At 44.4% G+C, this 13,502-nt stretch overlaps 1 protein-coding gene across 14 annotated transcripts in view; it reads right to left on the bottom strand.

Annotated features, from left to right (window-relative positions):
- ANKRD11 (ankyrin repeat domain containing 11) overlaps positions 1-13,502 on the bottom strand; it is a 280,415-nt gene that overhangs the window by 123,235 nt on the left and 143,678 nt on the right. For 7 of the 14 annotated variants that reach the window (XM_023732567.1, XM_023732570.1, XM_023732571.1 and 4 more), the window contains 2 exons: positions 5,445-5,559; positions 4,491-4,599 (listed from right to left, as the gene is read on the bottom strand). The exons of 3 other annotated variants lie outside the window; for them this stretch is intronic. The gene's annotated coding sequence lies outside the window, so the exon portion shown is untranslated. The remainder of the gene's footprint in view (positions 1-4,490; positions 4,600-5,444; positions 5,560-13,502) is intronic. 4 more of the 14 variants (XM_023732580.1, XM_023732579.1, XM_023732573.1 and 1 more) reach the window with 1 other exon arrangement.

The following is a 13,502-nucleotide window of genomic DNA, read 5'->3' on the forward strand; positions in this document are numbered from 1 at the left end:
AAAAAAAAGAAGAATTATCTGTGTGACATCAAATTGACAAGAGCAACTCAAAAGGTTTGATGGGAAGCCTAGGGGACAGTGAGTTGAAGATAATGGTGATGGAATAATTTGGAAACGAACAGTGAGAATAACTGGAATAATGTAACTGATGTCACTGAGTTGTACATGTAGAATTTTTGAAATGGTGTATCTTTAGCTATGTATATTTTCACCAAAAATAAAAATAAAAAGGTCCGCCGAGGTTGAAAAGGAGAGTGTTGCCATGTCGTGGGGTTATTAACCAATGTCATAAAACAATGTGTACTGACTGTTTAATGAGAAACAATTTGTTCTGTAAACCTTCATCTAAAGTACAATAAAGAAAAATTATTAAGCGCTCCCTCTAAAGTTATTTGCCCTAAACCACAGATCAAAAAAATCACCTGGTAAACTGCCTTGACCAGCACTATCCAAGAGAACGTTCTGAGATGATGGACTTGTTCAATGCTGTTCTATCCAATTCAGAAGTCACTAGCCATGTGTTGCTACTGAGAACTTGAAATATTGCTAGTATGACTGAAGAGCTAAATTTTTTATTATTTAATTTTAAATAGCCACAGGTGGCTAGTGCTACTGTATTAGACAGCAAACAACTCTACAGTGAGCCAATACTAAAATGCTTACATATTCTAAGTCTTTTAAGAGCTGATCTGATAATTTATTTCAGAAATATGAATCCAAAAAAAAAAATAAACTTTTTCTGGTTGGGTAGAAGATAAGGAGTTATCAAATCTCCTTTTAAGTGTCAGTACTGTTGCCATTTAAACAAAGATTAGCTATCTTTAAAATGGACGTCTTACTAGCTTTTTATGTCTAAATTCAAGTTCTATTTCATCTGTTACCTTCTTATAGAGCATCATGTAAACCCTTACGCAACTGAAATGAACTACACTGCTTCAGGAACCTCACAGAAGCATGAGAAGTACAAGAAGGGGTGGACACCCAGCTAAATTCAAACTCAAATGTACAGAAAGTTACATTTAGAGCTCAAAGTTTTACTGAAAAATTTCCAGTATTCTCCGTATGAAAATTTTTTAAGCAGCCTTTCAAATGTCTCTGACAGTCACATACTATAAAAGATCTAAAATTCACCTAGGGATTATATAATGAATTAAGAGAAAAAGAGGAAATGTGGCTGCAAACCACGATCTAAAGAGTCCTTGATAAGATCTGCCCAAAGAGATTCTGAATGCTGGCTGTGAGCAAACACAAAACAACAGTAATGGAGTCAACAATAAAAATAATAATAGAAGTCCTCAGGAAAGGGCCTGTGCCAGGCACAGCAGGATGGGAAAGAAGGGGTATATGGAAGTTGGGTGGAGGAAGTATACACTGGGGGCTTCAGGCAGGTGATGCACAGACACTGACAAAAAGGAAAGGAGAGGGGACATCAAAAAAATACAGGATATGACTTTAAAGAAACCTATTACGGATGGAATTAGTAAATTTATGTGCAGGGAATGGAAAGCACATTAACTTAGTTCAAACTGAGGCATCAAATGAGGGCGTGATGGTGGTAAGAAGGGCCTCCAATGCAGGATCACGTTATCTCCATTGTTTCTTACTGTATAACACACACCCACAGGTATATCATGCCCCCTCCCAAGCCCCACAAACCTTTCCTTCAGACCCAGTTCCAGTGCCACCTGCTTAGTGAACACCTCCCTCCCTATCTACCCAAATTCTGTATAAAATATTTTTTGTGAACACATACACATCTCTGGGAAGAGAATCTCATTCACCAGATATTCAACAGGGCTCGTGACACACACATGAAAAAATAAGAGCCACTGTCTGGACCTTGAGCTAGAACAGTGTCTTTATATCTTGGGGTGCATCAGAATCAACCGGGGATGTGCTCACTGAAGCAAAGACTGCCAGGCCCACCTGCAAATTCTCGTTAGTAGTGGTAGGATAGCGGGAATTTGCATGTCTAACAAATCAGAAGTAAAATTTCTCATTACAGGCGATGCTGATGTTGCTGGCCAAGGGCCTGCACTTGGAGAACCACAGACCTAGGGAAGGAGGACTATGTCTTACTTCTAGTTGTCTTAATCAGTATATATGCACAGGAAGCACTCAACATCTGTTGAGTAAATTGATTAATTTAATAACTGTTCAAAGTCTCTTGTGGTGAGGCTTTTTCCATCTTTTTTTTGTAAATCTGTAACCCACAGTAAGAATATGTTATATCACAATCCAGAACACACTCACATAATGAAAATAAAACTTTCATGAACCAGTAGTGATCTACCACATGAGCAACATGCTGGTATTTCCTATCCTATTTTGTTCTTTTAGAGTATCCTTGATGCAGCCTCTAAAACTTATTTCATGGCGACAGATTTATGGCATCTGCACGGATTATCTTGTTCCACAATGACAGAGGCGAACAGTTGCGAGAGACTCTATGGCCTACAAAGCCTAAAGTATTCACTGACTGGCCCAGAACAGATTTTCTAAGACCTGCTGTAGAGGACTGTGAGAATGGCGCAGTACCAGACAACATTTCGTTCTGTTATATTTAAATTCACTGAGTTGAAACCGACTCGATGGCACCTAACAACAACAACAGCTCTAGAGCAGCCTTTCTGAACTACAGAATCGAGTCTAGATGCCCTAAGACATCACTCTATGCAGTGACTCAACTTCTCTCCTACGCTTCTCAATGTGCACCAGCTCTGCACATCCTCAGAACGGAGAAGAGAATCATGGGCTCAATTCCTGTATTCCATGGCTCAGATGAGGAAAGTGCCTTTAGAGAGCATAATAAAAGTACTTTCACATCTTTGTCCAGGTCAGGCGTGAAAAAGGCCAAGAACTACAAAATCCAGGTTCAATAACTACAGGATCAATAAACATATATGCCCAACAAGATTTTAGAAACATGTACGTCTACCATCCTGTTCCAATCAATGTTCACTAACAATTCTCCATGCAAATTTCAAATCACTTCATTGAAGCTGGACCACCTAACAACTTACTCCACTGAAAACAACAAAAATGCAGCATTTACAAAATAGTAAGCTAAATCTACGCACAATTAGGCTACAGATAAAGCAGGCTGAAAGTAACAGCAATAGGATTACAAAACATAATTAACCGGCATGCTATTTGCTCAAGACTTTCTTTCTTTCTTAAGGAATACCTGGGTGGCACAAATTGTTAAGCGTGAGGCTACTAACCAAAATGTTGGTAGTTAGAGTCCACCCCAGAGTTGCCTTGGAAGAAAGTCCTGGTGATCTGCTTCTAAAAGTTCACAGCCATTGAAAACCCTATGCAGGGAGCACAGCTTTACTCTGACACACAGGGGGTCATCATGAGTTGGAATCATCTCGACGGCAACTGGTTTGGTTTTCCTTTTTTTTTTTAAGACACTGGTATACACAAAAATATGAATCTAAATTTTTCCATAAGCCTGAGTTATAAACCTAATAGCAGTGGCTAGATTAGAAAATCTAGAATAGAAGAGGGTTAACAACAACGTGGCTGTGTTACTTTTGAGTCTGGTGTGTGCGGCCTTCTTCCTACACAATGCAGAGAGGCCCCTCACACATCCCCTGAGCCCCATTTGTTTGCCTCCATCCCACTCAGGGGGCTGGACTGTGCCTAAGCAAGCCCTGCCTAGGGTGGGCAGCCCCTCCCCCACCTACCACTGTGATTAGGAAAAGCAGAACAGAGGAGTGGAGATTCAGTCAAATTTTTGAAGACTGAGGAGAAATTCTCAGGCATTTGTCTTTTTTTTTTCCTTTCATGTGTGGGGTTTTTTTTGGGGGGGGGCAGGAGGGGGGGAGGTGGCAGTTTACAAGGCCCAATGGCACACTACGGAGTACGAAGACACATGCTGTAGCATGGACAAGCCAAGGCCTTGGAAGGCTGTGGTGCACGCTGACCCTCTCCCTGGGAGGAGCAATGAAAAACTATGGCTCCCTGAGCATGACAGGAATGGGAGGAGACGACATCAGGACCATCTGCACCCACCAACATTCGTAAAGCAGCTTGCCCTCAGGTGTAGAGGCAGGCAGTGTGGGCGATGCCCCTCACCATGCCCTCCACCACCTGTCATAAAGTCATTCCAAGAAGACTTGTACACAGTCAGCAGGTCAAGGCAGAACACAGGCCAGCAAGAGGAGCCTAGCAAACAGAAAATGTTCAGAAATGTTTATCTTGATTTAAAAATCTAAGAATGTCTGGCACAGACCTTCTGCCAGTTTCTAGATAGAATAAAAAATATGATTGTTTTTAAAAACCAGCTCAAATCAAGTGTTAACAGTGAAAGGGGCTTTCATGATACCTTGAAAACCAAGTATGGGGAGTAGGGGCCAACAGCTGGAGAAGACAGCCTTGGTGAATGAAACATATTCTTCAGACCCTGTTACAGCAGCCAGAAACTAACTAGTGGATAAATACGTGTCCAGGTGTCAGACTTGAATTTCAGCACACGCACTCACCGTGTCCTCTCATGCTCCCAGTTCAGGTCCTGGGACATGGAGGCCTGAGGTCTGTCCCCGAGAAGCCTGCACCATGCACACATCCCACCATGGAAGAAGAATTGAGGTTCTGGGGGGAAGCCAAAGGGAGACATTAGCCCCATTTTTAACATTTTCCTTGTTTAGCAAGAAAAATGTATTTAATAATTTCCCAGGAAATATAAGACTAATGTAAAAATTTTTTTAAAACAAAAACTTAGAAAGAAATAACCTGCTGCAGAAACTCCCCATTTCACAGTTTTCCAATCCTTATTTCTCAAAAACACACACCTTCATCTATATTCACCAATAATATATTTTCTACATCCCCAAATTGCTCAAGCTTCAATTCAGGTCCAAATATAAATGGGTATATAAAATATAAAGTCCCTCGTGTCCACCAAGAAACTCACTGTGAGTAGATGTTATTTCTGGCATCCTAGTTGCAAAACAATGATGCCATTTTTAACTCCTTTTCTCCTAAGCTGGTTAGAGAGGCACGTGCCTCTGTGAGAGCACCACTCCTGCCAGTGTCTTCTGTGCAGCCACCCCAGGGCATGGTAAGGGCCACACCTGGATCCAGGCGTGGATAAAGTCTCCACAAGGCTCTGCTGGCATTGGCCTGCAGCCTCACACTGAGCACCGCACAGTGAAGGGAGGTGGCTCGAGTGTATTAAGAGCCAACCTGCAGTCCGTTTGTGCTGGAGGACAAACATTCAGACAGACTCCTCGGCTAGGAAATCTAGAGAAAATTGCAGGTGAGGTTGACAGAGAGAATGACTGACAGCCAGGGTCTCTCACAGGTACTGGGCTGAGTGACCATCACTTGGATTTGGGTTAAAAGGAGAAAAGATTCTGTGCAGCTCCCACTCAGCAATGTATCCCTGAGATTAGGGGCACAGTGATAGGGATGGTGTAAGGAATAAGCAAACCTACTTCCAGTGTGGGCATCAACGATCTACTCTTCCTCAAGGCTCCCCACATAGATGCTCCAGGCACAGTTTAATGGGTCCTGCTGCCCAAGCCTCTAAGCAGATGGTAAACAACAAATCTGAAAGAGAGATGTGGGACTGGGTGAGAGAGAGGAGACTACTAGAAGCAAAAACCAAACCAAAGCAAACCCGTTGCCATCGAGTCGATTCCAACTCATAGCAACCTTACAGGACAGAGTAGCATTGCCCCATAGGGTTTCCAAGTCTGTAATCTTTTCATAAGCAGATTGCCACATCTTTCTCCTGAAGAGCGGCTGATGAGTTTGAGCCATCAAACCTTTTGGTTAACAGCCAAGTGCTTAACCACTACATCACCAGAGCTCCTTACTAGAAGAAAAGATACTGAGAAAACTACCAAAACACTAGCACTTATCAGTCGGGTTTGTTACATAAAGGACCAAAAACCTTTCATGTTGTAATAGTCCCGACCTTAATAAAAAATAAAACTATGACAACAAGTATTTTATTTTATATATATATAAATATATATATATATATAACATGCTCATTATCTGAACAAGTAACTTATATGGAATGACATGCTCTCCAACAATAGAATGATAGAAGGTGCAGTCTGAGTTAAATTGTGGCACAGAAACAGGCAGGAGGAAGATGGTTATAACAGAAAGAGTCGCCACTGACACCGGTCACAAGCATCCTCTAAGTCTCAAGACATCTGCTGAGCACCTACAGACTTCACCCTGAGGCCCCCGCAAGAGAAGGACCACCTCTATCTCTAGCAAAGGAGAGCCATCTGAAGACCGAGCAGGCTGTCCAAAGCACCTGAGATGCTCACCAGTAAGGGAGCAGGAAAGGGAACAGCCAGGTGGACATCTGTCCACTGCCTCCCCAGCCCACTCCTCTTTGCACCCCAGGGTAGGGCCCCCACTTTGGACTACAAGTCCCAATTATCCCAATCAATCAAGTCCCTGCAGTGCCTTCACCTTGGCAATGGGTTCCAGGTGGACCTGCGGTGCCTAAGCTGGATCAAAAGGCAGTCTCAAGACTTCTCAGAGAAACCTTTCCAGCCCAGAAGGGGAGTCTGTCTGTAAGGGGTCAACCGTGGAAAAAGATGTACCTACAGCCAGGACCACCATCCTTGGTCACTCCTCCACCTGCACAGTCAAAACAGTTTCAGCAACTGCACACACAGCCGCTGCGAAGCCAACTGCAGTCACACACTTCCCAGGACTCACTCACCTGCTCGAGCCCAAACAACCACCACGAGTGTAGGTACAGGTATCTCGGTACACAGAAATGGAGCTTGAGAATTCTAATCTGAAGAAAGCATACCCTTCAGCTTCACACAGCCAGGCAGAAGGATATTTGTCAGCGTATACCCACCTCTCATTACCAAATTTCCTCAGTTTATCAGCAAATGTTTACTGAACATTTTCAGGCAGACGAGCAGATGGTGTAATGGGAAACTAACTTGCTGTGGCAGGGGTGGGGCACAGATTAGCCCTCTGAGGGTATTCATGGCAGCCTAGGCCCCAAGCTACTCAACTGGGTCTTGGCCCAGCCATTTGGCCTTCTGGGCCGATTTCCTTCCTCCTGGAGTACAGATAATGCCTATTATACCCATCTCATGCGGCGCCTGAATCAAGCAAGTACAAGTGCTTTACAACCTACCATCGCCCCAGGGACAGCAAAGGGAAGCAGGAAGCGGGCAGAGTCTGCGGATACCCAGGAGCTGAAGGTGGGGACACACACACACACAGCCCCTTGGGCAGCAACGCAACCACCAGCTTGGAAATCATGCCCCTACCCTGAGTGCAAAGGTTGGGTCTAGTTTAACCCTCCCCTCTTTCTCTAGTGCCCTAATAACCTTCAAAAACACTCGAGGCAAGTGACAGGGTAGGTGATGCCCCAAAGCAGGGCTGAAAGAAATGCATTGCTTTAGCCTCTGCTACAACTGCAACTAGACAGTCCAGCTGCTCAAACTCTAGAAATAAATATTTCATGCCCAGCTCAACATCCTAACCAAGAAATAAAAGTACAGCTTTTAACAAATGAGGTCGTTTACTTATTCAGCTATGCCATGTGAAATACCTATTTCTTGTTTGTACTCCCAACTTTCACGTCAGTTTCCACCGTGAAAAGCCAGCTCCATTCCACCTAAAATGAAGCTCACACAGGATTCACACTTATCCCCAAGACCAGTCTAGACTCTCAGCTCCAGGGGCTTGGAGAAAAGAGGGAGGAAGTGAGGCATGATCTACTTGCTTTTTAAATAACCATTTAGTATGAAAACAGAAGCACTACATTTTTATTATAAAACATGTAGGTAATACTGACACGCTAACAGAAAAACCAGGAGTAAATTCTCACCACCCAGAAGTCTCCAATGAACCCTGCAGCGCATTCTTCAGCCAAAATGAGGTCATGCTGGACACACTGTTTTGTAGCTTACTTTTTACTGTCAACATTCTCCACCTTCCCATTTAGGACTGCAAGCACTACGCATGAACACATTCCCCCTAAGTTAACAATGAAACGTGACTATTCACCAAGCCTTTTGTGTATGGTCCACACTAACTTAGGAAATTGCAATCACCCATAATCCTAGCCTGTTTTTCTCTGCTGCTCAATTTAGTAGCAGAAAAGCATGAATGAAGTAGCACCAAAGTGCTGCGGGATGGTTGCTGGTCTCTCTGTGAAGAGCAGAGCTCATAACCATTATGTCACACCTGAGTGGAGGGCACGGGAAAAGGAGCCAAAGACCATGTGCTCCCTTTACCCAGTGGGGACACAACATGGATAATTAGCATACAACCATGACCTTGGTAAATACTCTGGTTTCAAGGACTCATTCATGGACTCTGCATGGGACAGTGGAACATGTATGGGAGTGGCACTTGCAGTCACAGGGACAAAGAGGTCCTCTAAGTCTGTTTCCTCCTTGGACAGCCACTTGGGCCTCTGCTTCTTGATTCCCTTCTCTTCCTGGCAGCTACTGAAGGCAAAGAATCATAGGCCTCTTGCCACTGGTAAGAAAGACTACTTGGTGCTTCCAAAGGTGAGATGAAATCACATAAAGGTGTGGGGACAAAGGTCAACTGGGATAGAAACAGAAGAACCACAAAAGGAAAGTGATTAATTTGAGGGTGAAATTTCAGGTAATGGACATTTACCAAAGTGATGGGCTTTAAAGTTCCCAGGGAAACTCAAACACTTCCTCCCCAGTCCCTATTCTGTTACTTCCTGAGGGGACAAAACAGAGCTGTGGAGGAAACAACTGCCTCTGCCTCCCAATGGCTGGCATCCCTCCAGCTGACATGAAATGTCCACCCCCTTTCTAAAGGACTGATTTCTGTCTGAATCAAAGCCTTAGCACACAGCTAAGCAGAGGCCTGCTGTTTACTATGTGGCTGCAGAGAAAACGGCAATAAAATCATCCAGGAACAAAGTGTGACCAAGAATGGCCTAAGCCCAGGAGTCAAAGCAGATGGAGTCCTAAGTGGGTGGCCCCAGGGCAGTGCAGCCTCCAAAGGCAGCAGGTGGGCACCAGAAAACTGACTGCAAGAGCCTCCGCCAGGTGGCAGTGGCACCAAGGGGGCCCACAGGTGGCCAAGGACGCTCTGCTCCAAACCCAGAGCTGAGCTGGGCTGTACCACCCGCCTCCTGCCCTCCATTCCCAATGCCGCTTCCATGGAGAGTCTTCCAAAGTTAAGTCTCTATTAACACCCACTTGCTTTGTGTTGGCCAGTCTCAGCTCCCGCTGAAGTAGGCACCCACAAAGGTAGCTGGCAAGATAAGGAGTCTAAAACATCCTATCTCCCACAGATCTGTTCCATCCTTAATCCTGAACCCCCCAAACTATCCCCCTCCCAAAAAAAGAATACGCCAAGGCTTCCTCCAAGAACTCAGGTTTGCCCCCAGGATGCCCTTTGGGGAAAGGGCTGGCAGTTACTACTAGGTGCTTCCACAAATCTAATTCTGGGCCCAGCCCAGACACAAGCCTGCCTGCAAGGTGCCTGTCACGACCTTCTAGAGTCCAGGGCTATGTCTGCTTATGTGGGAAGAGAAGTCAACCACACGTGGGAAGACAGCAAGACTTGACTGTGAACATATTCTCCCTTTTATACAGGCAGCCACTTGCTTTCAGGTTACTATGAACTAGTAAGATTAACGTATGAGTCAAACAGTCACCTAGGTATCAAAATAGAGCTGAAATCCAGAACACAACACAGGGCTACACACAGCACTAATAACAACAAGACAAAGACAAACATTAAGCTCCAGAGATTAGGGGTAGACCAATGAGAAGGGTGCCTTTGGATGGATAAGACACTGGGGCAGTGCAGATGGGGAAGTAAGTTAGGGTTAAGGAGAGGGTAAAGACCTGTTTGTTATAGAAAAGGACCAAACCCAACTTATAGCAACCCTGTAGGACACAGGAGAGCTGCCCCATATGGTTTCCAAGGCTGTTATCTTTATGTGAAGACTTGGTGGCCCAGTGGTTAAGAGCTATGGCTAACCAGAAAGGTCAGCAGTTAGAATCCACCAGCCACTTCTTGGAAACTCCATGGGACTATTCTACTCTGTCCTATAGGGTCACTATGAGTCAGAATCGACTCAGTGGCAACGGGTTTGGTTTTGGTTTTTTTGTTTTTGTGTTTAATTTTTACGGAAGCAGACTGCCACATCTTTCTCCCACGAAGTGGCTGGTGGGTTCAAACCATCGACCTTTTGGTTAGCAGCTGAGCATTTATCCACTGGGTCACCAGTGCTCCTTACAGAAAGGGACAGGGGATGGTTTTCCTTTCCTTTGATCTCAATCAGGTAGCCTTTTGGTCTCACAGCAGTGTATAGCTTCAAGTTTAAAACCTACAGAAAACACAGGCCTGACAGACAGCCAATAAGAGTCAGCACTACTGAGGCAATGACAAGCTTCCTGCCGCAGCGAGGACATGAGAAGAAGGAAAGAGCTTCTGCGCTGTCACAAAGAACAGCAAGAGCAAAAAGACAACTCAAGAACTATCTTTCCTTGTTGGTCTTTACAAAACGAACACTCATGAGTTCCTGTCCTGAACCATCAGAGAGGGCACGCCACTTTTGGAAAGCAGTGCCTGTGAGAATCTAACTCTGATAAAAACGATCTACTTCACAGAAGGCAGGCTAGAAAGTGTTTCTGCTGGTGGCCAGCAAGAGATGAACAAAAAAGAGAGGGTAAGGCTAACAACACGCCAACACTATTTTCAATTCTTCCTTCAGAATTGCAATTTATTTCCAACTATTAAACAACAAAGAGGCCCTGGTGGCGCAATGGTTAAATGTTCGGCTAACCCAAAGGTTGGCAGCTTGAACCCATCACTGGCTCTGTGGGAGAAAAACCTGGGATCTGCTCCCGTAAAGATTATGGCCTAGGAAACCCTATGGGGCAGTTCTACTCTGTCCTGTAGAGTTACTATGAGTCAAATCAACTTGATGGCACACAACATTAAACAAGTAAAATAAATGTTTTTCCATTCTAAACGTTTATTCTATTATTTTCTAATCAGACCACTGAGTTACTTGAGAAAACACCAACTAAATGTTTTTTAGGCCACCTTAAAGCTAATACATCAGCAACAAACCTTTCCCAGGTGCTTCTGTTACAACCTTTTTGAAAACAGGCTTCAAGAGAAGGTTTCAAAAAATTCCAATTTTCCATGGCTAAGAACAGGTTTCCAGTGGTTTACCCAACACCAGAACTGACAGCCTGTTAAAGATACAGGACTGAGCGCTTTCTGATCTGACATATAACCCACTGCTGTCGAGTCCATTCCAACTCAGAGTGACCCTATAGGACAGAGTCAGGAGAACTTCTCCGTAGGGTTTCCAAGCCTGTAAATCTTTACAGAAGCAGACTGCCACATCTTTCTCCCACAGAGGGGATGCTGGGTTCCAACTGTCAACCTTTTGGTTAGCAGCCAAGCGCTTAACCGGTGTGCTACCAATATAGGCCATATCAAAGCAGGCAGACTATCACACTCTTAGGCAAGACCAAGTCAGTCTGCAGAACAGGCATGGCTCCAAAAGGCTCGGGCCAGTGGAGTGCCCCCACATACACACAGCCATGCCCAGGGACTTCCCCAGCAGGCAGGTTATTCTTGAGAGGTCACCTTCTCCCACCCAGAATATAAGAAAAGGCCCATCCAGCAAGTTCATAGCACCACCTTTGTTTCCGCCTCCTCACAAATGGAGGAGTAGAGTCTGTAGGCGGGCCCTGAGGTGAGCCTCATCCAGGTATGCTGCTCTCTGGGGCCACTCCATTTAGCACTGGGTGAGAAGGGAGAAGAGGGAGTTACCAATTCTAACAAGCTACCTGATAAACACATAAAATTAGTCAAAGTATTGTGTTTCCATTTTTCACTTAAAACATTTTCAAAGACCTCAGAACTATAAATCTACTTTAGATACAACCCATCAACTACAATCCCATTCAGCGTTGTTCTCACTTTGATAACAGCAAGCACCACACTTTAGACATAAACGCAAAGGAGGAAAACTACCCAGGCGGCTGTCTGCCTGCACACACTCTGCTGCTGAATGATGTGGGGCTGAGCCACAGGGACAGCAGGAACAGGGACACAGCCAGCAGTCAGGTTCAAAGGGCACCACTGTGCTCTGTCACCAGGAGACCCACCTTCCATCTACAACCATCGCCACAGACAAGTTTACTGAAAATTACAACGCATATATCAGAACTTCCTGGGGAGTTCAAGTTCATTTAAAAGGCATCACTCTTCATGTCACTGACCTAAGAACATTACCTCTTAATCCCCCAAAGCCTTTACAACAAAGGTGATTAAATTTTAATATTTTCGCTAATCTTACTAAAGGAGGCAAGTAACTCTAAACTCGCTCATTTGTCTAAAAAGTGTTAAGGAACAATCTAGAGAAAGTCACAGTTAATAATAATTACTAGTTTTGTCACATTCACCTGTGAAAGAAGCAAAGGGGCTGCCAAAGGTTTGTCTTATTGCTCAATTATTTTTTTATTTTTTAAAGTAAACCCCTTTCAGATTAACACGGTCATGCTGGGCTTCAGCTGAACACTTCATCTGCTTTTAATGTGGATCAAAACTCAGAAATCCACACAGCAGGGCATATAATAACTGAACACAAAATGATTTCATGTAAAAAAATCACAAACGTGTGAAAAAGAGTTTGACTAACTGAGATAGACAATTAAAGTCACCTTTCCTTCTTCAGTTAAGAGCAGAACCAGATTTTAAATTTTACACTGAAGAGCAAGGAAGGACAGGGAAGGGCTAGGAAACCATCGTGGCTCACCTGCTGTGCCCTCACAAACCAGCCTGTTCTCCAGGTGCGAGAGAACAGAAGCAAAGCTCCATGGACTTGGGAGCTTGAACACAAAGCTGTCGCAAACCCCTTGCCCCTTAGGAGGTATAGACCCATCTCCTGGGTACAGACAGCAAGGCGGGCCCTTGGAGAGGATAGGTAACAATCCTCCCTGGGGAGATCCCCACAAGGAAGAAAGGGTGACTGAGAGCCGCTGGCACTGGCTTGATGGCCTTTTATCCTACAAGACCCACAAAAGGGAAAGGCATGTCTAAAGGAAGCCCTCAAGCAGGCCAGTAGTAACAAAAGTTCAAATCTTGACCTAGAAAAATTACTTCTTACCCTATGCTAGGTGGAGAAAGCAGACATTTACAAGTTACCAAACTTTTTTAAGTAAGAAAGTAATAGCCAAGAGTATAGATTACATCGAGCTGAAATAAACACTACAGAATCATTTTCCAGATAATATGATTCTTTTTAAATAGGATCTTCATAAAATGGAGGTCTGAAGACATCAATCCCATCAACTGCCTGACATGCGTGCAAGGGGTCAAGAACCAGTACCATGTGCCCTCAAATGCACACCCCTTGCACCAACAAGACACCCCTGAAATCAGGAAGGCTCCAGGTCAAGGGACAAATAGGTCCTATACAGCGGTGTGGTGACAGCAGAGAGTGCCCTGCCCTGCCCTGCTGCTTCCAGACACAAACA

Source organism: Trichechus manatus, unplaced genomic scaffold (assembly GCF_000243295.1).
Source record: "Trichechus manatus latirostris isolate Lorelei unplaced genomic scaffold, TriManLat1.0 scaffold00053, whole genome shotgun sequence".
Taxonomy (NCBI): Eukaryota; Metazoa; Chordata; class Mammalia; order Sirenia; family Trichechidae; genus Trichechus; species Trichechus manatus.